General features: G+C 43.6%; 1 protein-coding gene across 1 annotated transcript in view; it reads right to left on the reverse strand.

The window, feature by feature from the left end:
* Nucleotides 1–24,693, reverse strand: part of GTDC1 (glycosyltransferase like domain containing 1) — a 287,497-nt gene that overhangs the window by 214,396 nt on the left and 48,408 nt on the right. The window lies entirely within an intron of this gene.

Here is a 24,693-nt window from a genome sequence, read left to right on the forward strand (position 1 = left end):
TTATTATTATTATTATCATTATTATTATTATTATTATTATTATTATTATTATTATTATGCAGATGCTTAACACTCCATTCAATAAAAAGAAAGTGGAAAGGAGAAAGGCTTTTTACTTGATCATCATAAAATTGATACAGAAGTCATGTTTAATAATAATTCATTCAATCGTATTTATTGAGCGCTCACTGTGTGCAAAGCACTGTACTAAGCACTTGGGAAGTACAAGTTGGCAACATATAGAGACAGTCCTTACCCAACAACGGGCTATAATGACGCTATTTAGGGATCAAATGAATCAGAAAAGCATTTTGATTCCATTTGCACTAATGTGGGCTTAAAGAACAACGCCCTTCGCCCTCCTTCCTCCCCCACCAAACCCTCTTCGGTTCTTGGACTGTAATCTCCACCATTAGATGGTAATCTCCTTGAAGACTGAGAAAGGGGTTTCACTGGTTTTCTGTGGCATTTGTTACGTGCTTACTATGTTCCAGGCACTCTACTAAGCACTGGGGTAGATACAACTTAATCAGGTTGGACCCAGTTCATGTCCCACATGGGACTCACAGGTTTAATTCCCGTTTTCCAGATGAGGTAACTGAGGTGCAGAGAAGTGAAGTGACGTACCCAAGGTCACACAGCAGACAAGCGGAAGTGCCAGGATTAGAACTCGGGTCCTTTTTCTTTTAATGGCATTTATTAAGCTCTTACTATGTGCAAAGCACTGTTCTAAGCGTTCCCTTCCCGTGCTTTAAACTCACTGTTTCTCCGAGGTGCTTAGTGCAGGGCTTTGCCCAAAGTAGGGGCCCAAAAAACATCACCGAATGATGGATCCTCCAGGCCTATTTCCAAAACAATAAGAGAGCCAAGCTAGCTCTCTTCCTCCTTTCAAAGCCCACTGAGAGCTCACCTCCTCCAGGAGGCCTTCCCAGCCTGAGCCCCCATTTTTCCTCTCCTCCTCCCCATCTCCCCCACCCTACCTCCTTCCCCTCCCCACAGCACTTGTATATATTTGTACAGATTTATTACTCGATTCATTTTACTTGTACATATTTACTATTCTATTTATTTTGTTAATGATGAGCCTATAGCAATAATTCTATTTGTTCTGACGATTTTGACACCTGTCTACCTGTTTGGTTTTGTTGTCTGTCTCCCCCTTCTAGACTGTGAGGCCACTGTTGGGTAGGGCCCGTCTCTATATGTTGCCAACTTGTACTTCCCAAGTGGTTAGTACAGTGCTCTGCACAGAGTAAGTGCTCAATAAATACAATTGAATGAATGAATGAATGAATGTAAAGTGCTCTGCACATGGTAAGCGCTCAATAAACATGACTGAATGAATGAAATCCCAGTATTAGGCTTGGCACTGTACTAAACACTGAGGTAGACAGAAGTTGACTAGGTCAATCCCTCTTCCCCATGGAGCTTGAGATTTAAGAGGGAGAAAGAACACATATTTATCTCTATTTATCCCCAGGAAAACTTAGGCACAGAAAGGTGAAGTGATTTGCTCAAGGTGACTGTCTCTGACCTGATTAACTTAAATCTACCCTGATTAACACATATCTACCCCAACACTTGAAACATTGCTTGACATATAGTAAGCACTTAACAAATACTGTTTTCTTTAAAAAAAAAAAAGCAGGCTAGTGGGAGAGCTGGAACTATAGACCAGGGCCCTTGACTCAGTTGTTCAATGGTAGAACAGTGCTTTGCACATAGTAAGCACTTAAGTGCTATTATTATTATTATTATTATTATTATTATTATTATTATTATTATTATTATTATTATTATTACTTTATTATTATTATTACTATCAGCTACACAGTGCCAAGCACTGACAAAGACACGAAAGAAACGGATCAACACTTCCTGCCCATGGAGAGTTTATGATCTAATGGGGGGCAAGGAAGCGGATGAACAAAACCAGTTTTCAAAGAGTCGTAGCGGAATATGGATCAAACAAGTAGAAGGGGGAATCTGCCAGGCTAAAATATCAGAACAAATCAGAGTGAAAAACTGAGTGCACAATAAAATATATGACTGCACCCACGTGCTTGGTGGGGCAAACACACGAACCATCAGGATTTGAGCAATTGCGATTGAAAAACGATTTCCCTTTCCTAAATTCACCTAGGAAGAGCACACGTCTCAAACCCCTTCCTCTCACACAATGGGGCCGTCACTGGGGAACCCTCGGTCTCCTTCCCGTCGGGAATAGCGATAGTCAAAGATCGCCCACGAGGTTGGCACCCTCACGACGCGGAACTTCAGCTCCTGCTAGAAGAGGGCTGTTTCCTCCTAGTTCCTGAAATGTAAAAATGTGAGTGAGAGCGGTAGGAGAATTCCCTTGCCCGCCCATCATTAAATCAATCATATTTATGGAGCCCTAAGTTGGTGCAGAACAGTGTACTAAGCGTTTGGGAGAGTCCAATTCAACAACGAGATGACAGACTGTAGTCTCCCGGCCCCAGCGAGCGCAATGTTGGAAGTCAAGGAGAATGTCGCTTCACACCCTGGATTTTCAAAGTGCCGGGGGACAGGGTGGGGACGTTAACCTGCTCCTTGCCGCCACTCTGCTCTCTCTCTGCTCAGATATCACAGTCATATCTGCTGCCTTCATTTTCAGAAAATTTCCTTTGACCTAACCACACCAAGGTGTCTTGCCCTGTTTACCCTTAAAAGGTCTCTCAAAAGGCACGGTGACAAGAGAGGAGGCGCCTTCTCGTATCTCCCCCAATCTCCGTGACGAACACATAACCTTACTTCAGGTTCCCGTTCGCCCCTGTCACCCAGAAAATGATTTCACGTTGGATTAGGGGCGGCCTTCTCCTTGGGGTTCCCCTTCTCCCCAGGTAAACCGAGAGCCCCCGGGGTTACAGCCGCGTGGCACCTCTCTCTAAGGGCTACCGTTCCTTCATTCATCCATTCGATCGCATTTATCGAGCTCTTACTGTGTGCAGAGCACTGTACTAAGCGCTTGGAAAGTCCAATTTGGCAACAAAGAGAGACAATCCCTGCCCACAGCGGGCTCACGGGCCTGGGATTCAGAAGGACCTGGTTTCTAATCCCGGCTCCGCTACATGTTGACTGTGTGACCTTGGCCAAGTCACTTCACTGCTCTGGCCTTCGTCTGCAAAATGGGGATTAAGAGTGCGAGCCCCATGTGGGACAGGGACCGTGACTAACCTGATTAACTTGGCTCTACCCCAGAGCTTAGAACAGTGCTTACTACATAGTAAACCCTTAACAAGTACCATCAAAATTATTATTGCACGTAAGCCTGAGAGGTGAATTGATGCGATCTGATTTCTTGGTAACGTCAGAAAGGTCAGGGGGTGGGGAATGGCAGGAGGGCCTTTCCCTTACCTGTTTCTTAATAATAATGATGGCATTTATTAAGTGCGTATTCATTCATTCATTCATTCAATTGTATTTATTAAGTGCTTACTGTGTGCAGAGCACTGTACTCAGCACTTGAGAAGTACAAGTCGGCAACATATAGAGATGGTCCCTATGCGCAAAGCACTGTTCTAAGCCCTGGGGAGGTTACAAGGTGATCAGGTTGTCCCTTGGGGGAGCTCACAGTCTTCATCCCCCTTTTACAGATGAGGTAACTGAGGCACAGAGAAGTGAAGTGACTTTCTCAAATAATAATAATAATATTAATAATTATTATTAATTATAATAATATTTAATAATATATTATTATTATTATTATTATTTATCAAGCTCTTAGTACAGTGCTCTGCACATAGTAAGCACTCAATAAATATGATTGATGACGATAATAATAATAATAATAATAATAATAATAATAATAATAGCATTTGTTAAGTGCTTACTATGTGCAAAGCACTGTTCTAAGCGCTGGGGAGGATACAAGGTGATCAGGTTGTCCTACGTGGGGCTCACGGTCTTCACCCCCATTTTACAGATGAGGTAACTGAGGCATAGAGAAGTGAAGTGACTTGCCCAAAGTCACACAGCTGACAATCGGTGGAGCAGGAATTTGAACCCGTGACCTCTGACTCCAAAGCCCGGGCTCTTTCCACAGAGCCACGCTGCTTCTCATAATTCTAGTTTGAATCTGTTACAATATACTCTCCCAAGAGCTTAGTACAGTGCTCTGCCCCCAGTAAGCGCTCAATAAATACGACTGACTGAAAGAAGGAACGAATGAACTTTTAGAAACATGGAGAGACTCAATCCTGCTTCCCCTCAGCTAATAGATGAAGCACATTCATGAGGAAAGGTTCATTCTCCCACCAAAAGCCTGACCTGCTTTTGGCCGAGGAGGCTATGGAAAGTAAAAAATCCAGTGCTTATTACAGCTCTTGGCACTTACCACTTTTCTTTAGTGGTATTTCTTAAGTGCATAACTTTATACTCCATTGCCTCCTCTGACTGTAATTGATTTTAGTGTCTTTGTAGATTATAAGTTCCGTGAGGGCAGAGATCATGTCTGCCAGCTCTTTTTAGTTTTAGTTTTAAAAGTTATTTGTTCAGTGTTGACTTTGTGCCAGGCACTGATGTAAGCTCTGCCGCAGATACAAGCTAATCAGGTTGGACGCAGTCTCTGTCCCTTACGGAGCTCAGGGTTTTAATCTCCATTTTCCAGATGAGGTAACAGAGGCCTACAGAAGGGAAGTGACTTGCCTAAGGTCACACAGCAGACAAGGCCCGAGCCGGGATTAGAAGCCAGGTCCTGCTGACTGCCAAGCCCAGGTTCATTCAATCATCAATCAATCAATCAATCAATCAATCAATCAATCATATTTACTGAGCGCTTACTGTGTGCAGAGCACTGTACTAAGCGCTTGGGAAGTCCAAGTTGGCAACATATAGAGACGGTCCCTACCCTACAGTGGGCTCACAGTCTAGAAGGGGGAGACAGAGAACAAAACCAAAACATACTAACAAAAAAAAAAAATAGAATATATATGTACAAGTAAAATGAATAAATAGAGTAATAAATATGTACAAATATATATACAAATATACAGGTGCTGTGGGGAAGGGAAGGAGGTAAGATGGGGGGACGGAGAGGGGGATGAGGGGGAGAGGAAGGAAGGGGATCAGTCTGGGAAGGCCTCCTGGAGGAGGTGAGCTTTCAGTAGGGCCTTGAATCATATTTATTGAGCACTTACTGTGTGCAGAGCACTGTATTAAGCGCTTGGGAAGTACAAGTGGGCAACACATAGAGACAGTCCCTTCCCAACAACGGGCTCACAGTCTAGAGGGGGAGACAGACAACAAAACAAAACATGTGGATGTGTCAAGTCATCAGAATAAATAGAAATAAAGCTAGATTCATTCATTCATTCATTCATTCAATTGCATTTATTGAGCGCTTACTGTGTGCAGAGCACTGTACTAAGCACTTGGGAAGCACAAGTTGGCAACACATAGAGACAGTCCCTTCCCAACAACGGGCTCACAGTCTAGAGGGGGAGACAGACAACAAAACAAAACGTGTGGATAGGTGTCAAGTCATCAGAATAAATAGAAATAAAGCTAGGTGCACATCATTAACAAAATAAATGGAATAGTAAATATGGACAAGTTAAATAGAGTAATAAATCTGTACGAACATCTATACAGGTGCTGTGGGGAGGGGAAGGAGGTGGGGAGGGGGAGAGGAAAAAGGGGGCTCAGTCTGGGAAGGCCTCCTGGAGGAGGTGAGCTCTCAGTAGGGCTTTGAAGGGCAACACCCTCACGACCAATTGCTCTGCAGCATGGAAAGTGCTGAGTACACAGCTCCGCACATGAGCGGCTCTCAGCGTAACGCTCTGCACACGGGAGGTGCTCAGTGCAGTTCTTGGCACACGGAAGTTGCTCAGTACAGTGCTCTGCACACAGAAGGTGCTCAGGCTTGTGGTCTGCCCATGGAAAGCGTTCAGTGTAGAGGTCTGACCACAGAAGCAGCGTGGCTCGCTGGAAAGAGCCCAGGCTTTGGAGTCAGATGTCATGGGTTCAAATCCCGGCTCTTCCAATTGTCCGCTGTGTGGCTTTGGGCAAGTCAGTTCACTTCTCTGTGCCTCAATTCCCTCATCTGTAAAATGAGGATTAAGACTGTGAGCCCCACATGGGACAACCTGATTACCTTGTAACCTCCCCAGCGCTTAGAACAATGCTTTGCACATAGTAAGCGCTTAATAAATGATATTATTATTATTATTATTATTATTATTATTATTATTATTATCATCAATCGTATTTATTGAGTGCTTACTATGTACAGATAATGATAATATTATCTGATAATAATATTATTATTACTATTATTATTATTATTATTATTATTATTATTATTATTATTAGGCATTCAGTGCAGTACTCTACTCTCGGAAGTCCAGACCAACTCCGGCAGGTGGTGACTGGTGAATTTAAAGCACTTAATCCCCTGGCACTTAATCTCCTCTAATGCACCTCTATCTCTTCCATCTCATCGCCAACCTCTCGCCCGCTCCCTACCTCTAGCCTGGAATGCCCTCCCTCCTCGGATCAGACAGATAATTGCTCCATCCCACTTCAAAACCTAACTGAATGCTTCCCAAGCGCTTAGTCCAGTGCTCTGCACATAGTAAGCGCTCAGTAAATACGATTGATGATGATGATGATGATCTCCTCCAAGAAGCCTTCCCTGACTAAGCCCTCCCCTTCTCCCACTTCCTTCTGTGCCGCTCTTACTTGCTCCTTCATTCAACCTCCCTCTCGTCCCCACAGCACATATGGATATATCTGTCATTTATTTATTTGTCTGTTTATTTATTCATTCAATCATATTTATTGAGCGCTTACTGTGTGCAGAGCACTGTGCTAAGCACTTGGGAAGAACAAGTTGGCAACATATAGAGACGGTCCCTACCCAAAAATGGGCTCAAAGTCTAGACATTTATATTAATGTCTGTCTCCCCCTCTAGACTGTGGGCTCGTTGTGGTCAGGAATGGGCCTGTTTTTGTAGAAGCAGCGTGGCTCAGTGGAAATCAATCAATCAATCGTATTTATTGAGCGCTTACTGTGTGCAGAGCACTGTGCTAAGCGCTTGGGAAGTACAAGTTGGCAACATATAGAGACAGTCCCTACCCAACAGTGGGCTCACTATCTACAAAGAGCCCGGGCTTGGGAGTCAGAGGTCATGGGTTCAAATCCCGGCTCTGCCGCTTGTCAGCTGTGTGTCTTTGGGCAAGTCACTCAACTCCTCCGTGCCTCAGTTCCCTCATCTGTAAAATAGGGATTGAAACTGTGAGCCCCCCGTGGGACAACCTGATCCCCTTGTATCTTCCCCAGCGCTCAGAATAGTGCTTTGCACATAGTAAGCACATAACAAATGCCATCATCATTATGATAGAAGCAGCGTGGCTCAGTGGAAAGAGCCCTGGCTCTGGAGTCAGAGGTCATGGGTTCAAATCCTGGCTCTGCCAATTGTCAGCTGTGGGACTTTGGGCAAGTCACTTCACTGAGCCTCAGTAACCTCATCTGTAAAATGGGGATTAAAACTGTGAGGCCCTCGTGGGACAAACTGATCACCTTGTAAACTCCCCAGCGCTTAGAACAGTGCTTTGCACATAGTAAGCGATTAATAGATGCTATTATTATTATTATTATTATTATTATTATTATTGTTGTTGTTGTTGTTGTTGTTGTTGTTGTTGTTATTATATTGTACTCTCCCAAGTACTTAGTACAGTGCTTTGCACATGGTAAGAGAAGAGAAGAGAAGCAGCGTGGCTCAGTGGAAAGAGCGCGGGCTTGGGAGTCAGAGGTCATGGGTTCGAATCCCGCCTCTCCCACATGTCTGCTGTGTGACCTTGGGTAAGTCACTTCAATTCTCTGTGCCTCTGTTCCCTCATCTGTAAAATGAGGATTAAGACTGTGAGCCCCATATGGGACAACCTCATCTCCTTGTGTTCCCCCCAGAGCTTAAAACAGTGCTTTGCACATAGTAAGCACTTAACAAATACCAACGTTATCAAGTGCTTTGTACAGTGCTCTGCACACTGTAAAGCGCTCAATAAATACGATTGATTGATTGATTGATTGGTAAGCACTCAATAAATACAATTGAATGGATGAACAAATAAATGGCAGGTAGTGAGTGATCCGCAGATTGTCCAGCTCTTCTCCGAGGTTCTCCCAAGCTCTTCTGTCTGGGGTCGTCCACACTTCCCCAAGCTAGAGGGGACAACCTCTGACGCCACGACCTCACTGGCATGGCCCGATGGCTTCATCCCCCAAAGCCGAGCCGCATCTAGGGAGTTTCAAAGCCGGCACGCCAGACGTCAGGTGGGAACGCGCTTAGCACAGTGCTCAAGCGCTTAGTAAAGTGCTCTGCACACAGTAAGTGCTCAATAAATATGATTGAATGAATGAATGAATTTGGAATACGTACTCTATTAAATTGTCATTTAAAAAAAAAAATCTGTTCACTACTGTATGCTCTTGGCTTCCAAAACCACAGTCCTCGATCATTCATTCATTCAATCGTATTTATTGAGTGCTTACTGTGTGCAGAGCACTGTACTAAGCGCCACCCAGGCAGGGGGAAATGTGCAGTTGTCCGCTCCTGGGCCAGGGCTTTCTCTTCCCCGCACCTCAGCCCCATCCAGCACTTATGGACATATCTGTCATTTTATTTACTTGTTTTGATGTCTCCCCCATTCAAAACTGTAAGCCTGCTGTGGGCAAGGAATGTGACTGTTTATTGCCATATTGTACCCTCTGAAGCGCTTAGTAATAATAATAATAATAATAATAATAATAATAATAATAATGGCATTTATTAAGCGTCCACTATGTGCAAAGCACCGTTCTAAGCGCCAGGGAGGTTACAAGGTGATCAGGTTGTCCCACGGAGGGCTCACAGTCTTCATCCCCATTTTCCAGATGAGGGAACTGAGGCCCGGAGAAGTGAAGTGACTTGCCCAAAGTCACACGGCTGACAAGTGGCAGAGCCGGGATTTGAACCCATGACCTCTGACTTCAAAGCCCGGTCTCTTTCCTGCCCTGCGTACAGTAAGTGCTCAATAAATATGATTGAATGAATTAATGAAGTAGGCTAATATACTCTACAGCTGAAACCTCATCTCTGGACTGTAAGCACCTTGTAGACAGGGAATGTATCTTCCAGGATTGTTGTATTGCTGCCAACTTGCACTTCCCAAGCGCTTAGTACAGTGCTCTGCACATAGTAAGAACTCAGTGACAGGGAAGTTGGGGAGGAGCACGGGGTCACTATTTCACCTCCACCTCCTGCAGAGACATTGCTGGACCCCGAGAGTGCTCCATACCCACTCTGTGCCCAGTACAGTGCTCAGCACATAGTACACAACTCAGCACCCAGTAGGCACTCAGTATAGTGCTCTGTATACCGTTTGTGCCTGGTACAGTGCACTGCACGGAGCCTTGTACATAGGCTATGCCTGGTATACTGCTCACCACACAATACAGCAGTGTGGCTCAGTGGAAAGAGCCCGGGCTTTGGAGTCAGGAGTCACGGGTTCGAATCCCGGCTCTGCCAATTGTCAGCGGGGTGACTTTGGGCAAATCACTTCACTTCTCTGGGCCTCAGTTCCCTCATCTGTCAAATGGGGATTAAGACTGTGAGCCCCCAGGGGACAACCTGATCTCCTTGTAACCTCCCCAGCGCTTAGAGCAGTGCTTTGCACATAGTAAGTGCTTAATAAATGTTGTTATTATTATTATTATTATTATTATTATTATTATTATTATTATTATTATTATTTATTATTTATTATTACAGTAAGTGGTCAATAAATACGATTGAATGAATGAATGAATGAATGAATGAATGAATAAATGCATCCAAGTGGCTTCAGAAAAAATGAACATCACTTCCGTGCCAAAGCAGTCCATTACCTTGCCCCCTCCTACCTCACCTCACTACTCCGCGTAATCCAACCCAGCCCCCACATTTTGCTCATCTAATGCCAACCTCTCAATGTATCTCCATCTCGTAATAATAATAATAATAATAATAATAATAATAATAATAATAATAATAACATTTATTAAGTGCTTACTATGTGCAAAGCACTGTTCTAAGCGCTGGGGAGGTTACAAGGTGATGAGGTTGTCCCACGGGGGGCTCACAGTCTCAATCCCCATTTTACAGATGAGGCAACCGAGGCACAGAGAAGTGAAGTGACTTGCCCAAAGTCACCCAGCTGACAAGTGGCGGAGCCGGAATTTGAACCCGTGACCTCTGACTCCAAAGCCCGGGCTCTTTCCACTGAGCCACGGTAGATCTCATCTATCTCGCCCCCGACCTCTTCCCCACGTCCTGCCTCTTCATGTCTGACAAACGATCAGTCTCCCCACCTTCAAAGCCTTATTGAAGGCACGTCTCCTCCAAAAAGCCTTTCATTCATTCAGTCTTATTTACTGAGTGCTGACTGTGTGCAGAACACTGTATTAAGCATTTCCTCTTCTCCCACTCCTGTCTGTAACACCCTGATTTCCTCCCTTTATTCACCCCTGCCTCAGCTCACAGCACTCATTTGAATTTTTTTATGGTCTTTGTTAAGCGCTTACCATGTGTCAAATGTTTTATGGTATTTGTTAAGCACTTACTATGTATCAAAGACCTGGGGTAGGTACATGTTAATTAGATCAGACACGGTCCCTGCCCCACGTGGGGCTCACAGTCTAAGTAGGGGGTAGAACAGGTATTCCCTGTTATAGTCAAGGAAACTGAGGCACAGAGAAGTGAAATGACTTGCCCAAGGTCACATAGCAAGCAATTGCCAGAGTCAGGATTAGAACCCAGGTCTCCTGTGCCCATGTTCTTTCCACTAGGCCACGCTACTTCTCACGAGGCTATGCTGCTTCTCGTCTATATCCGTAATTTATTTATTTATATTAACATCTGTCTCCCCTTCTAGACTGTAAGTTTACTGTGGGCAGGGAACGTGTTTACCAATTCTGATATACTGTGATAATAATAATAATAATAATAATAATAATAATAATAGCATTTATTAAGTGTTTGCTATGTGCAAAGCACTGTTCTAAGCGCTGGGGAGGTAACAAGGTGATCAGGTTGTCCCAAGGGACATTCAATCATATTTATTGAGCGCTTACTGTGTGCAGAGCACTGTGCTAAGCACTTGGGAAGAACAAGTTGGCAACATATAGAGACGGTCCCTACCCAAAAATGGGCTCAAAGTCTAGACATTTATATTAATGTCTGTCTCCCCCTCTAGACTGTGGGCTCGTTGTGGTCAGGAATGGGCCTGTTTTTGTAGAAGCAGCGTGGCTCAGTGGAAATCAATCAATCAATCGTATTTATTGAGCGCTTACTGTGTGCAGAGCACTGTGCTAAGCGCTTGGGAAGTACAAGTTGGCAACATATAGAGACAGTCCCTACCCAACAGTGGGCTCACTATCTACAAAGAGCCCGGGCTTGGGAGTCAGAGGTCATGGGTTCAAATCCCGGCTCTGCCGCTTGTCAGCTGTGTGTCTTTGGGCAAGTCACTCAACTCCTCCGTGCCTCAGTTCCCTCATCTGTAAAATAGGGATTGAAACTGTGAGCCCCCCGTGGGACAACCTGATCCCCTTGTATCTTCCCCAGCGCTCAGAATAGTGCTTTGCACATAGTAAGCACATAACAAATGCCATCATCATTATGATAGAAGCAGCGTGGCTCAGTGGAAAGAGCCCTGGCTCTGGAGTCAGAGGTCATGGGTTCAAATCCTGGCTCTGCCAATTGTCAGCTGTGGGACTTTGGGCAAGTCACTTCACTGAGCCTCAGTAACCTCATCTGTAAAATGGGGATTAAAACTGTGAGGCCCTCGTGGGACAAACTGATCACCTTGTAAACTCCCCAGCGCTTAGAACAGTGCTTTGCACATAGTAAGCGATTAATAGATGCTATTATTATTATTATTATTATTATTATTATTGTTGTTGTTGTTGTTGTTGTTGTTGTTGTTGTTATTATATTGTACTCTCCCAAGTACTTAGTACAGTGCTTTGCACATGGTAAGAGAAGAGAAGAGAAGCAGCGTGGCTCAGTGGAAAGAGCGCGGGCTTGGGAGTCAGAGGTCATGGGTTCGAATCCCGCCTCTCCCACATGTCTGCTGTGTGACCTTGGGTAAGTCACTTCAATTCTCTGTGCCTCTGTTCCCTCATCTGTAAAATGAGGATTAAGACTGTGAGCCCCATATGGGACAACCTCATCTCCTTGTGTTCCCCCCAGAGCTTAAAACAGTGCTTTGCACATAGTAAGCACTTAACAAATACCAACGTTATCAAGTGCTTTGTACAGTGCTCTGCACACTGTAAAGCGCTCAATAAATACGATTGATTGATTGATTGATTGGTAAGCACTCAATAAATACAATTGAATGGATGAACAAATAAATGGCAGGTAGTGAGTGATCCGCAGATTGTCCAGCTCTTCTCCGAGGTTCTCCCAAGCTCTTCTGTCTGGGGTCGTCCACACTTCCCCAAGCTAGAGGGGACAACCTCTGACGCCACGACCTCACTGGCATGGCCCGATGGCTTCATCCCCCAAAGCCGAGCCGCATCTAGGGAGTTTCAAAGCCGGCACGCCAGACGTCAGGTGGGAACGCGCTTAGCACAGTGCTCAAGCGCTTAGTAAAGTGCTCTGCACACAGTAAGTGCTCAATAAATATGATTGAATGAATGAATGAATTTGGAATACGTACTCTATTAAATTGTCATTTAAAAAAAAAAATCTGTTCACTACTGTATGCTCTTGGCTTCCAAAACCACAGTCCTCGATCATTCATTCATTCAATCGTATTTATTGAGTGCTTACTGTGTGCAGAGCACTGTACTAAGCGCCACCCAGGCAGGGGGAAATGTGCAGTTGTCCGCTCCTGGGCCAGGGCTTTCTCTTCCCCGCACCTCAGCCCCATCCAGCACTTATGGACATATCTGTCATTTTATTTACTTGTTTTGATGTCTCCCCCATTCAAAACTGTAAGCCTGCTGTGGGCAAGGAATGTGACTGTTTATTGCCATATTGTACCCTCTGAAGCGCTTAGTAATAATAATAATAATAATAATAATAATAATAATAATAATGGCATTTATTAAGCGTCCACTATGTGCAAAGCACCGTTCTAAGCGCCAGGGAGGTTACAAGGTGATCAGGTTGTCCCACGGAGGGCTCACAGTCTTCATCCCCATTTTCCAGATGAGGGAACTGAGGCCCGGAGAAGTGAAGTGACTTGCCCAAAGTCACACGGCTGACAAGTGGCAGAGCCGGGATTTGAACCCATGACCTCTGACTTCAAAGCCCGGTCTCTTTCCTGCCCTGCGTACAGTAAGTGCTCAATAAATATGATTGAATGAATTAATGAAGTAGGCTAATATACTCTACAGCTGAAACCTCATCTCTGGACTGTAAGCACCTTGTAGACAGGGAATGTATCTTCCAGGATTGTTGTATTGCTGCCAACTTGCACTTCCCAAGCGCTTAGTACAGTGCTCTGCACATAGTAAGAACTCAGTGACAGGGAAGTTGGGGAGGAGCACGGGGTCACTATTTCACCTCCACCTCCTGCAGAGACATTGCTGGACCCCGAGAGTGCTCCATACCCACTCTGTGCCCAGTACAGTGCTCAGCACATAGTACACAACTCAGCACCCAGTAGGCACTCAGTATAGTGCTCTGTATACCGTTTGTGCCTGGTACAGTGCACTGCACGGAGCCTTGTACATAGGCTATGCCTGGTATACTGCTCACCACACAATACAGCAGTGTGGCTCAGTGGAAAGAGCCCGGGCTTTGGAGTCAGGAGTCACGGGTTCGAATCCCGGCTCTGCCAATTGTCAGCGGGGTGACTTTGGGCAAATCACTTCACTTCTCTGGGCCTCAGTTCCCTCATCTGTCAAATGGGGATTAAGACTGTGAGCCCCCAGGGGACAACCTGATCTCCTTGTAACCTCCCCAGCGCTTAGAGCAGTGCTTTGCACATAGTAAGTGCTTAATAAATGTTGTTATTATTATTATTATTATTATTATTATTATTATTATTATTATTATTTATTATTTATTATTACAGTAAGTGGTCAATAAATACGATTGAATGAATGAATGAATGAATGAATGAATGAATAAATGCATCCAAGTGGCTTCAGAAAAAATGAACATCACTTCCGTGCCAAAGCAGTCCATTACCTTGCCCCCTCCTACCTCACCTCACTACTCCGCGTAATCCAACCCAGCCCCCACATTTTGCTCATCTAATGCCAACCTCTCAATGTATCTCCATCTCGTAATAATAATAATAATAATAATAATAATAATAATAATAATAATAATAATAACATTTATTAAGTGCTTACTATGTGCAAAGCACTGTTCTAAGCGCTGGGGAGGTTACAAGGTGATGAGGTTGTCCCACGGGGGGCTCACAGTCTCAATCCCCATTTTACAGATGAGGCAACCGAGGCACAGAGAAGTGAAGTGACTTGCCCAAAGTCACCCAGCTGACAAGTGGCGGAGCCGGAATTTGAACCCGTGACCTCTGACTCCAAAGCCCGGGCTCTTTCCACTGAGCCACGGTAGATCTCATCTATCTCGCCCCCGACCTCTTCCCCACGTCCTGCCTCTTCATGTCTGACAAACGATCAGTCTCCCCACCTTCAAAGCCTTATTGAAGGCACGTCTCCTCCAAAAAGCCTTTCATTCATTCAGTCTTATTTACTGAGTGCTGACTGTGTGCAGAACACTGTATTAAGCATTTCCTCTTCTCCCACTCCTGTCTGTAACACCCTGATTTCCTCCCTTTATTCACCCCTGCCTCAGCTCACAGCACTCATTTGAATTTTTTTATGGTCTTTGTTAAGCGCTTACCATGTGTCAAATGTTTTATGGTATTTGTTAAGCACTTACTATGTATCAAAGACCTGGGGTAGGTACATGTTAATTAGATCAGACACGGTCCCTGCCCCACGTGGGGCTCACAGTCTAAGTAGGGGGTAGAACAGGTATTCCCTGTTATAGTCAAGGAAACTGAGGCACAGAGAAGTGAAATGACTTGCCCAAGGTCACATAGCAAGCAATTGCCAGAGTCAGGATTAGAACCCAGGTCTCCTGTGCCCATGTTCTTTCCACTAGGCCACGCTACTTCTCACGAGGCTATGCTGCTTCTCGTCTATATCCGTAATTTATTTATTTATATTAACATCTGTCTCCCCTTCTAGACTGTAAGTTTACTGTGGGCAGGGAACGTGTTTACCAATTCTGATATACTGTGATAATAATAATAATAATAATAATAATAATAATAATAGCATTTATTAAGTGTTTGCTATGTGCAAAGCACTGTTCTAAGCGCTGGGGAGGTAACAAGGTGATCAGGTTGTCCCAAGGGGGGCTCACAGTCTTAATCAATCAATTAATCAATCAATCATATTTATTGAGCGCTTACTGTGTGCAGAGCACTGTACTAAGCGCTTGGGAAGTACAAGTTGGCAACATAATCCCCATACTGTACTCTCCCAAACACTTAGTACAGTCCTTTGTACACAGTAATCAATCAATCAATCGTATTTATTGAGCGCTTACTATGTGCAGAGCACTGTACTAAGCGCTTGGGAAGTACAAATTGGCAACGTACAGAGACAGTCCCTACCCAACAGTGGGCTCACAGTCTAAAAGACTGAATGAGACAGACTTCCCTAACTCCCCTATCCGTGTGTGGCTGGATGGCTCAAAACAACCACCAACTCAGGAAAAAAAAAAATAAAACTAAATAAATAATAATAAACAGAAACCCAAACCACGCAATTCTTTCAACGCGTTTGCATCGTTTGCTAATGGACAATCAACATCAAGCCGCTGCGAGCCCGTTGTTGGGTTCCAGCGCTCAGAACAGTGCTTTGCACATAGTAAGCGCTTAACAAACGCCATCATTATTATTGTTGTTAGGGACTGTCTCTATATGTTGCCGACTTGTTCTTCCCAAGCGCTTAGTACAGTGCTCTGCACACAGTAAGCGCTCAATAAATATGATTGAATGAATGAAGGAAGCCCCCAAACAAACACTTAACATTGAGGGAAAGGTAAATTTAAGTAGGATTTCCCAAGTAGGTTATTAGATGCTTACGTTGAATGTGCTTTTCTGACTCTTTCCCCTCACCACACCCACATGCTCACACACGCGTGCACACATACACACACACAAACACACACACACACACACACACACACGTGTGTTGCCATTCAGACAAGAGCAACTCAGCCCAAGGATGCGGACCCCACCCTCACTTTATTTTCACTGCTTCCCCAGGGAAATCCCATTGACAGATACCTGGACCACTGAAATCGCACTTAAAACATCTGAAGTTTGATCTGAGGCGAAAATAAACTTTAAAAGTTTCCTGGCCCATGAGCTGGTGCACAACCAACACGTTTGTCACCGTTTACTCTTTCTTGATTGAGTCACTTAAGGTGGGGGCGGAGGAGGGAGGGATGGGGAGGGAAGAAGAAAGTATTCAACTTTGCAAGAAGCCACGGAACACCTTCCCCAAAGTAAGATGCTAATCTGAGCCTTTTAACTGGGTCTGAGAGATGAAACGCCAAGCACACAAAATGTTCTATTACTAAAGGACTAAATCCATGAGGGCAGGTCACAAGTCGACCAAGTCTGTATACAATCCTCTCTCAAGTGCTTAGTACAGGACTCTGTATGTAATAAGCATTCTATAAATACCACTGATTGTTTGGGCTCCCCCTCATCCCCCTCTCCATCCCCCCCATCTTACCTCCTTCCCTTCCCCACAGCACCTGTATATATGGATATGTGTTTGTACATATTTATTACTCTATTCATTTATTTATTTATTTATTTATTTATTTATTTATTTATTTGTGTATTTATGTGCTTATGTATTTATGATGTATGTATTTATTTATTTATGTGCTTATGCATTTATTTATTTATTTATTTATTTATTTATTTATTTATTTATGTGCTTATGTATTTATGATGTATGTATTTATTTATTTATGTGCTTATGCATTTATTTATTTATTTATTTATTTGTTTGTTTATTTATTTATTTATTTATTTATTTTGCTTGTACATCTCTATTCTATTTATTTTATTTTGTTAGTATGTTTGGTGTTGTTCTCTGTCTCCCCCTTTTAGACTGTGAGCCCACTGTTGGGTAGGGACCGTCTCTATATGTTGCCAATTTGTACTTCCCAAGCGCTTAGTGCGGTGCTCTGCACATAGTAAGCGCTCAATAAATACGATTGATGATGATCTATTTTAATGGGTCTCCTTGATTTTGAGCCCACTGTCGGGTAGGGACCGTCTCTATATGGTGCCAGCTTGTACTTCCCAAGCGCTTAGACAGTGCTCTGCACACAGTAGGCACTCAATAAATACGATTGAATGAATGAATGAATGGATTTTCCCCTTCCTTCCTCTCCCCCTCCTCCCCCTCCCCATCCCCCCGGCCTTACCTCCTTCCCCTCCCCACAGCACCTGTATATATGCTTGTACAGATTTATTACTCCATTTATTTTACTTGTACATATTTACTATTCTATTGATTTTATTTTGTTAATATGATTTGTTTTGTTGTCCGGCTCCCCCTTCTAGACTGTGAGCCCGCTGTTGGGTAGGGACCGTCTCTTGATGTTGCCAACTTGGACTTCGCAAGCGCTTAGTACAGTGCTCTGCACACAGCAAGCGCTCAATAAATACGATTGAATGAATGAATGAATTTTCCCCTATTCTCTGTGTTCAGATATAATAATCATCATCATCATCATCATCATCATCATCATCATCATCATCAATCACATTTATTGAGCGCTTACTGTGTGCAGAGCACTGTACTAAGCGCTTGGGAAGTACAAGTTGGCAACGTATAGAGACAGTCCCTACCCAACAGTGGGCTCACAGTCTAAAAAGGGGAGACAGAGAACAAAACCAAACATACTAACAAAATAAAATAAATAGAATAGATATGTACAAGTAAAATCAATCAATAAATAGAGTAATACATATGTACAAACATATATACATATACACAGGTGCTGTGGGGAAGGGAAGGAGGTAAGATGGGGGGATGGAGAGGGGGGCGAGGGGGAGAGGAAGGAAGGGGCTCAGTCTGGGAAGGCTCCTGGAGGAGGTGAGCTCTCAGCAATTATAATAATAATAATAATAATAATAATAATAATAATAATAATAATAATAATGATAATAATATGGGTAAGAGCTCACATGGGCAAAGCACTCTCCTGAGCACTGAGATGGCTGTGTGACAATGAGGTTGCTCTCTGTCCACTTAGGGCTCATACTCTAATTAGGAGGGAGGCCACGAATGCACCTCCATTTTACAGATGAGGAAACTGAGGCCTGCAGAAGTGAAGTGACTTGCCCAAGACCACACAGCGGGCAGTCGGCATTGCCGGAATTAGAACCCGGGCCCTCTGACTCCATCCCCCCATCTTACCTCCTTCCCTTCCCCACAGCACCTGTATATATGTATATATGGTTGTACATATTTATTACTCTATTTATTTATTTATTTATTTTACTTGTACATTTCTATCCTATTTATTTTATTTTGTTGGTATGTTTGGTTTTGTTCTCTGTCTCCCCCTTTTAGACTGTGAGCCCACTGTTGGGTAGGGACTGTCTCTATGTGTTGCCAACTTGTACTTCCCAAGCGCTTAGTACAGTGCTCTGCACATAGTAAGCGCTCAATAAATACGATTGATTGATTGATTGATTGATCTGACGCTCAGGCCCTTGGTCTTTCCACTAGGCCATGCCGCTTCCCTCCTGGGTCTACTGGTCCTGCTGTGAGCTGGAAACCCAAAACCAAAGTCTGCATCAGGTGGAAGGTTCATAGCGTAAACTCTGCAGCTTGAAAATAAAATTAAAAAAAAATCTTCTCTACATGAAAGCGGGCTTCATGGCTATGTGGGGTTTACTTTCTTCAGTTCTGACTCTTCCTTCCTGTTGTGGTGACTGAGATCTGGGGAGATCTGGGGATTGGAGAACGAGGCAATAGCCATGCATTATACAAATATCATTTTGAAATATGCCGGTTCCTCTTTTACAATTAGGCCAATCTGAAAAGGGCATTCGATTCTCTTAGACACAGGCTCTAAATGTCATATGACATTTATAAGTGACATTTATGTACATAGTGTAGGTATAAACACCTACTGTCTTGATTCCAAATCGTCACATCAATCCGTTTCCTAATCCGGACTTGGAGGTCTCATGCCTCTGCTGTTCAAATGGAGTCAGAGGTCACGGGTTCAAATCCCGACTCCGCCAATTACCAGCTGTGTGACTTTGGGCAAGTCACTTCACTTTAGAGAAGCAGCGTGGCTCAGTGGAAAGAGCACGGGCTTTGGAGTCAGAGGTCATGGGTTCGAATCCCGACTCCGCCACATGTCAGCTGTGTGATCTTGGGCAAGTCACTTAACTTCTCTGGGCCTCAGTTACCTCATCTGTAAAATGGGGATTAAGACTGTGAGCCCCACATGGGACAACCTGATCACCCTGTATCCTCCCCAGCGCTTAGAACAGTGCTTTGCACATAATAAGTGCTTAACAAATGATGATTCTTCTTCTTCTTCTTCTTCTTCTTCTTCTTCTTATTATTATTATTATTATTAGTAGTAGTAGTAGTAGTAGTAGTAGCAGTAGTAGTAGTAGTAGTATTAGTATTATTAGTATTATTAGTATTATTTTCTGGGCCTCAGTTACCTCATCTGTAAAATGGGGATTAAGACTGTGAGCCCCACCATGGGACAACCTGATCACCTTGTAACCTCCCCAGTGCTTAGAACAGTGCCTTGCACATAGTAAACGCTTAATAAATGCTATTATTGTTATTATTATTATTATTATTATTATTATTATTATTATTATTATTATTATTATTTTCTGGGCCTCAGTTACCTCATCTGTAAAATGGGGATTAAGACTGTGAGCCCCCCCATGGGACAACCTGATCACCTTGTAACCTCCCCAGTGCTTAGAACAGTGCCTTGCACATAGTAAGCGCTTAATAAATGATATTATTATTGTTATTATTATTATTATTATTATTATTATTATTATTATTATTATTATTCAGTATTCTGAATCCAAAAATCAGAGTTGCCCTGTCGAATCCCGCTGGGATCCATCGACTTCCTTAGGCCTTCAGAAAATGGTTTTCACAGACGTTTCTCTGAAGAGTAGAGAACTTTATGACTCAGTGTGTTTTACAGTGGAGACTTCCCCAAGCTAGGATCCTTCAGCCTATTTTCAGATTCAAGGCTCTGATTCTGCAGTGGGCAGACCAAAAAAGAAGCAGCGTGGTCTAGTAGAGAGTAGAGCGTGGGGTCAGAAGGACCTAATCCCGGCTCCGCCGCTTGCCTGCCGTGTGACCTTGGGCAAGTCACTTCACTTCTCTGGGCCTCAGTTCCCTAACCTGTAAAATAGGGATTAAGCGTGTGAGCCGCACATGGGACAGGGACTAGTTGCATCTACCCCAGCGCTTAGTACAGTGCCTGGTACAAAGTCAGTGTTTAAGAAATACCACAGTTATTATTATTCCTAAAAATGAATTTCCAGCATATTCACCAATTGGACTGTAAGCTCCTTGTAGGCAGGGATCGTGGCTACCAATTGTGCTTTCCCAGGGGGGTTAGGATCTTGCTCTGCACATAGTAAAAGGTTAATCAAAATTATTAGTACTTCTGCTTTGCATCTTAACAAAGCAAAGACAATTTTTAGGGTGAAAATTTAGGTAGCTTTGTGGAAAACATAATTTTTATGGCTATTTCAATAACTGTGGCATTTTGTTAAGCACTTCCTATGTGCCAAGAACTCTATTAAATTAATGCTGGGGTATTTATAATATATTCCCAATGTTCAGATAATAATAATAATATAATAATAACAATATAATAATAATAATAATAATAATAATAATAATTTGTAAAAGCTTACATGTGCAAAGCACTGGTCAAGCACTGAGATTGATGTGCGTGAGCCCACTGTTGGGTAGGGACCATCTCTATATGTTGACAACTTGGACTTCCCAAGCGCTTAGTCCAGTGCTCTGCACACAGTAAGCGCTCAATAAATACAATTGAATGAATGAATGAATGTGTGATAGTCAGGTTGGCTTCTGTCCATATCCCATATGGAACTCACTGTCTAAGTAGGAGGAAGAAGAGGTACTGAATCCCCATTTTGCAGATGGTGGAACTGAGGCATCAACCAATCAATCAATCGTATTTATTAAGCGCTTACTGTGTGCAGAGCACTGTTCTAAGTGCTTGGGAAGTACAAGTTGGCAACACATAGAGACAGTCCCTACCCAACAGTGGGCTCACAGTCTAAAAGGGGGAAACAGAAAACCAAACCAAACATACTAACAAAATAAAATAAATAGAATAGATATGTACAAGTAAAATAAATAGAGTAATAAATATGTACAAACATATATACAGGTAATATACAGGCATCCTCTTCTGCATATCTTAATGTACCTAATTAATTTAGTACTCGCTCATGGAGACCTTTTTTATGAAACTTGTTAAGGGCTTACTTTGCGCCAGACACCGTACTAAGTGCTGGGATAGATTAAAGTTAAGCACGTTGGACACAGTCCATGTGCCAAATGGACTCACAACTTCAAACCCCATTTTACAGCTAAGGGAACTGAGGCCCAGAGAAGTGAAGTGACTTGCCCAAGGTGACCCAGCGGACAAGTGGCGGATCCGGGATTGGAAGATGGGTCCTCTGATTCCTGGGCCTGAGCCCAGGCCCAGAAGCAGCGTGGCTCGGTGGAAAGAGCCCGGGCTTTGGAGTCAGAGGTGATGGGTTCAAATCCCAGCTCCGCCAATTGTCAGCTGTGTGACTTTGGGCAAGTCACTTCACTTCTATTTATTTAGTTAGTTTACTTGTACATATCTATTCTATTTTATTTTGTCAGTATGTTTGGTTTTATTCTCTGTCTCCCCCTTTTCGACTGTGAGCCCACTGTTGGGTAGGGACTGTCTCTATATGTTGCCAACTTGGACTTCCCAAGCGCTTAGTCCAGTGCTCTGCACACAGTAAGCGCTCAATAAATACGATTGATTGATTGATTCTCTGTGCTTCAGTTGCCTCATCTGTAAAATGGGGATGAAGACTGTGAGCCCCTGTGGGACAACCTAATCACCTTGTAACTTCCCCAGCACTTAGAACAGTGCTTTGCACATAGTAAGCGCTTAATGAATGCTATCATTATTATTATTATTATTATTATTATTATTATTATTATTATTATTATTATTATTATTTCCACTAGGCCGTGCTGCTTCTCATTAGCTGCTTCAGTACTAGCACTGGCCTAAGCGCTTGGGAGGGGACAATGCAGCAGATGTGGTAGAAGAAAAATGCTCATGGCCCAAGAGAAGAAGGAAAAAGACAATCCGGATATGGACAAGGGAGCTGTGGGAATGAAGTGGGGGAAATATCAAGTGCTCATTGGGTTTAGATCCAAGTGTAAGGGTGACGCAGGTGGGAGAGGGAGTAGGGAAATGAGGGGTTAGTTGGGAAAGGCGTTTTGGAGATGTGCTATTAGAAGGGGTTTAATGGCGAGAAGAGTGGGAGTCTGCCAAACGCAAAGGGAAAGGGCATTCCAGGCCAGAAGGACACTACAAAGCAGCGTGGTTTAGCGGAAAGAGCCCGGGCTTGGGAATCAGAGGACATGGGTTCTAATTCCGGATCCGCCACTTGGCTGTGTGACCTTTATCAAGTCACTGCACTTCTCTGTGCCTCAGTTACCTCGCCTGTAAAAAGGGGATTAAGATTGTGAGCCCCACGTGGGACAACCTGATTACCTTGTATTTACGCTTAGAATAGTGCTTGGCACATAGGAAGCACTTAACAAAAACCGTAATTATTATTCTTATTAATATTACGGGCAGGGGGTCCAGAAGAGCCGCCCTCAGCCCCTTTCGGGAAGGAAGTGCTGAAAATTGGAGAGGACTGAAGTGGGAGGAAACTGCAGAGGAATCGATGGCTGGGGTGGGGGCCGTACAATAATAATGATGATGGTATTTTTTAAGTGCTTACTATGTGCCAAGCACCGTCCCAAGCGCTGGAGTAGGTACAATGTAATCAGGTTGTCCCACGTGGGGCTCACAGTTTTAATCCCCATTTTCCAGATGAGGTAACTGAGGCCCAGAGAAGTGACGTTAGTTGCCCACAGTCACCCAGCAGTGGAAAGAGGCCGGGCTTTGGAGTCAGAGGTCGGGGGTTCAAATCCCGGCTCCACCAATTGTCAGCTGGGTGACTTTGGGCGAGTCACTTCACTTCTCTGCGTCTCAGTTACCTCATCGGTAAAATGGGGATTAAAACTGTGAGCCCCAAGTGGGACAACCTGATCACCTTGTAACCTCCCCAGTGCTTAGAAGAGTGCTTTGCACATAGTAAGTGCTTAACAAATACTATTATTATTATTATTATTATTATTATTATTATTATTATTATTATTATTATTATTATTCTCTGGGTCAATCAATCAATCAATTGTATTTATTGAGCGCTTACTATGTGCAGAGCACTGTACTAAGCGCTTGGGAAGTCCAAATTGGCAACATATAGAGACAGTCCCTACCCAACAGTGGGCTCACAGTCTAAAAGGGGGAGACAGAGAACAAAACCAAACACACTAACAAAATAAAATAAATAGAATAGATATGTACAAGTAAAATAAATAAATAAATAGAGTAATAAATATGTACAAACATATATACATATATACAGGTGCTGTGGGGAAGGGAAGGAGGTAAGATGGGGGGATGGAGAGGGGGACGAGGGGGTCTCAGTTCCCTCATCGGTAAAATGAAGACTGTGAGCCCCCCGTGGGACAACCTGATCACCTTGCAACCTCCCCAGCGCTTAGAACAGTGCTTTGCACATAGTAAGCGCTTAACAAATACCATTATTATTATTATTCTCTGGGTCTCAGTTACCTCATCGGTAAAATGGAGATGAAGACTGTGAGCCCCCCGTGGGACAACCTGATCACCTTGCAACCTCCCCAGCGCTTAGAACAGTGCTTCGCACCTAGTAAGGGCTTAATAAATGCCATCATTATTATTCTTATTCTTATTGAGTGGCGGGGCCTGGATTAGAACCCGTGACCTTCCAATTCCCAGGCTCACGCTCTAGTCACTACACTTCTCAAACCCCTTCTAGCGCGGCTGCCCCTCTCAGAGTCGGGCTCTGCCAGTCTGCGCGGGTGGTGGGGCGTTGGCAGGGCACAGTGGGCGGGCCGCCCTGAGGACCATATTTAGTACATATTTATTACTCTATTTATTTATTTATTTATTTATTTATTTATTTATTTATTTATTTATTTATTTATTTATTTTACTTGTACATTTCTATCCTATTTATTTTATTTTGTTGGTATGTTTGGTTCTGTTCTCTGTCTCCCCCTTTTAGACTGTGAGCCCACTGTTGGGTAGGGACTGTCTCTATGTGTTGCCAATTTGTACCTCCCAAGCGCTTAGTACAGCGCTCTGCACATAGTAAGCGCTCAATAAATACGATTGATTGATTGATTGATTGATTGACCACCGGGGGCTTCAATCTGCCCCTTCGCCGCTGCCAAGCGCCAGCCCAGATTGACTGTGCGCAGACACATTAGCGATGCAGGGA

The sequence above is a fragment of the Tachyglossus aculeatus genome, chromosome 9, assembly GCF_015852505.1.
Source record: "Tachyglossus aculeatus isolate mTacAcu1 chromosome 9, mTacAcu1.pri, whole genome shotgun sequence".
Lineage (NCBI taxonomy): Eukaryota > Metazoa > Chordata > Mammalia > Monotremata > Tachyglossidae > Tachyglossus > Tachyglossus aculeatus.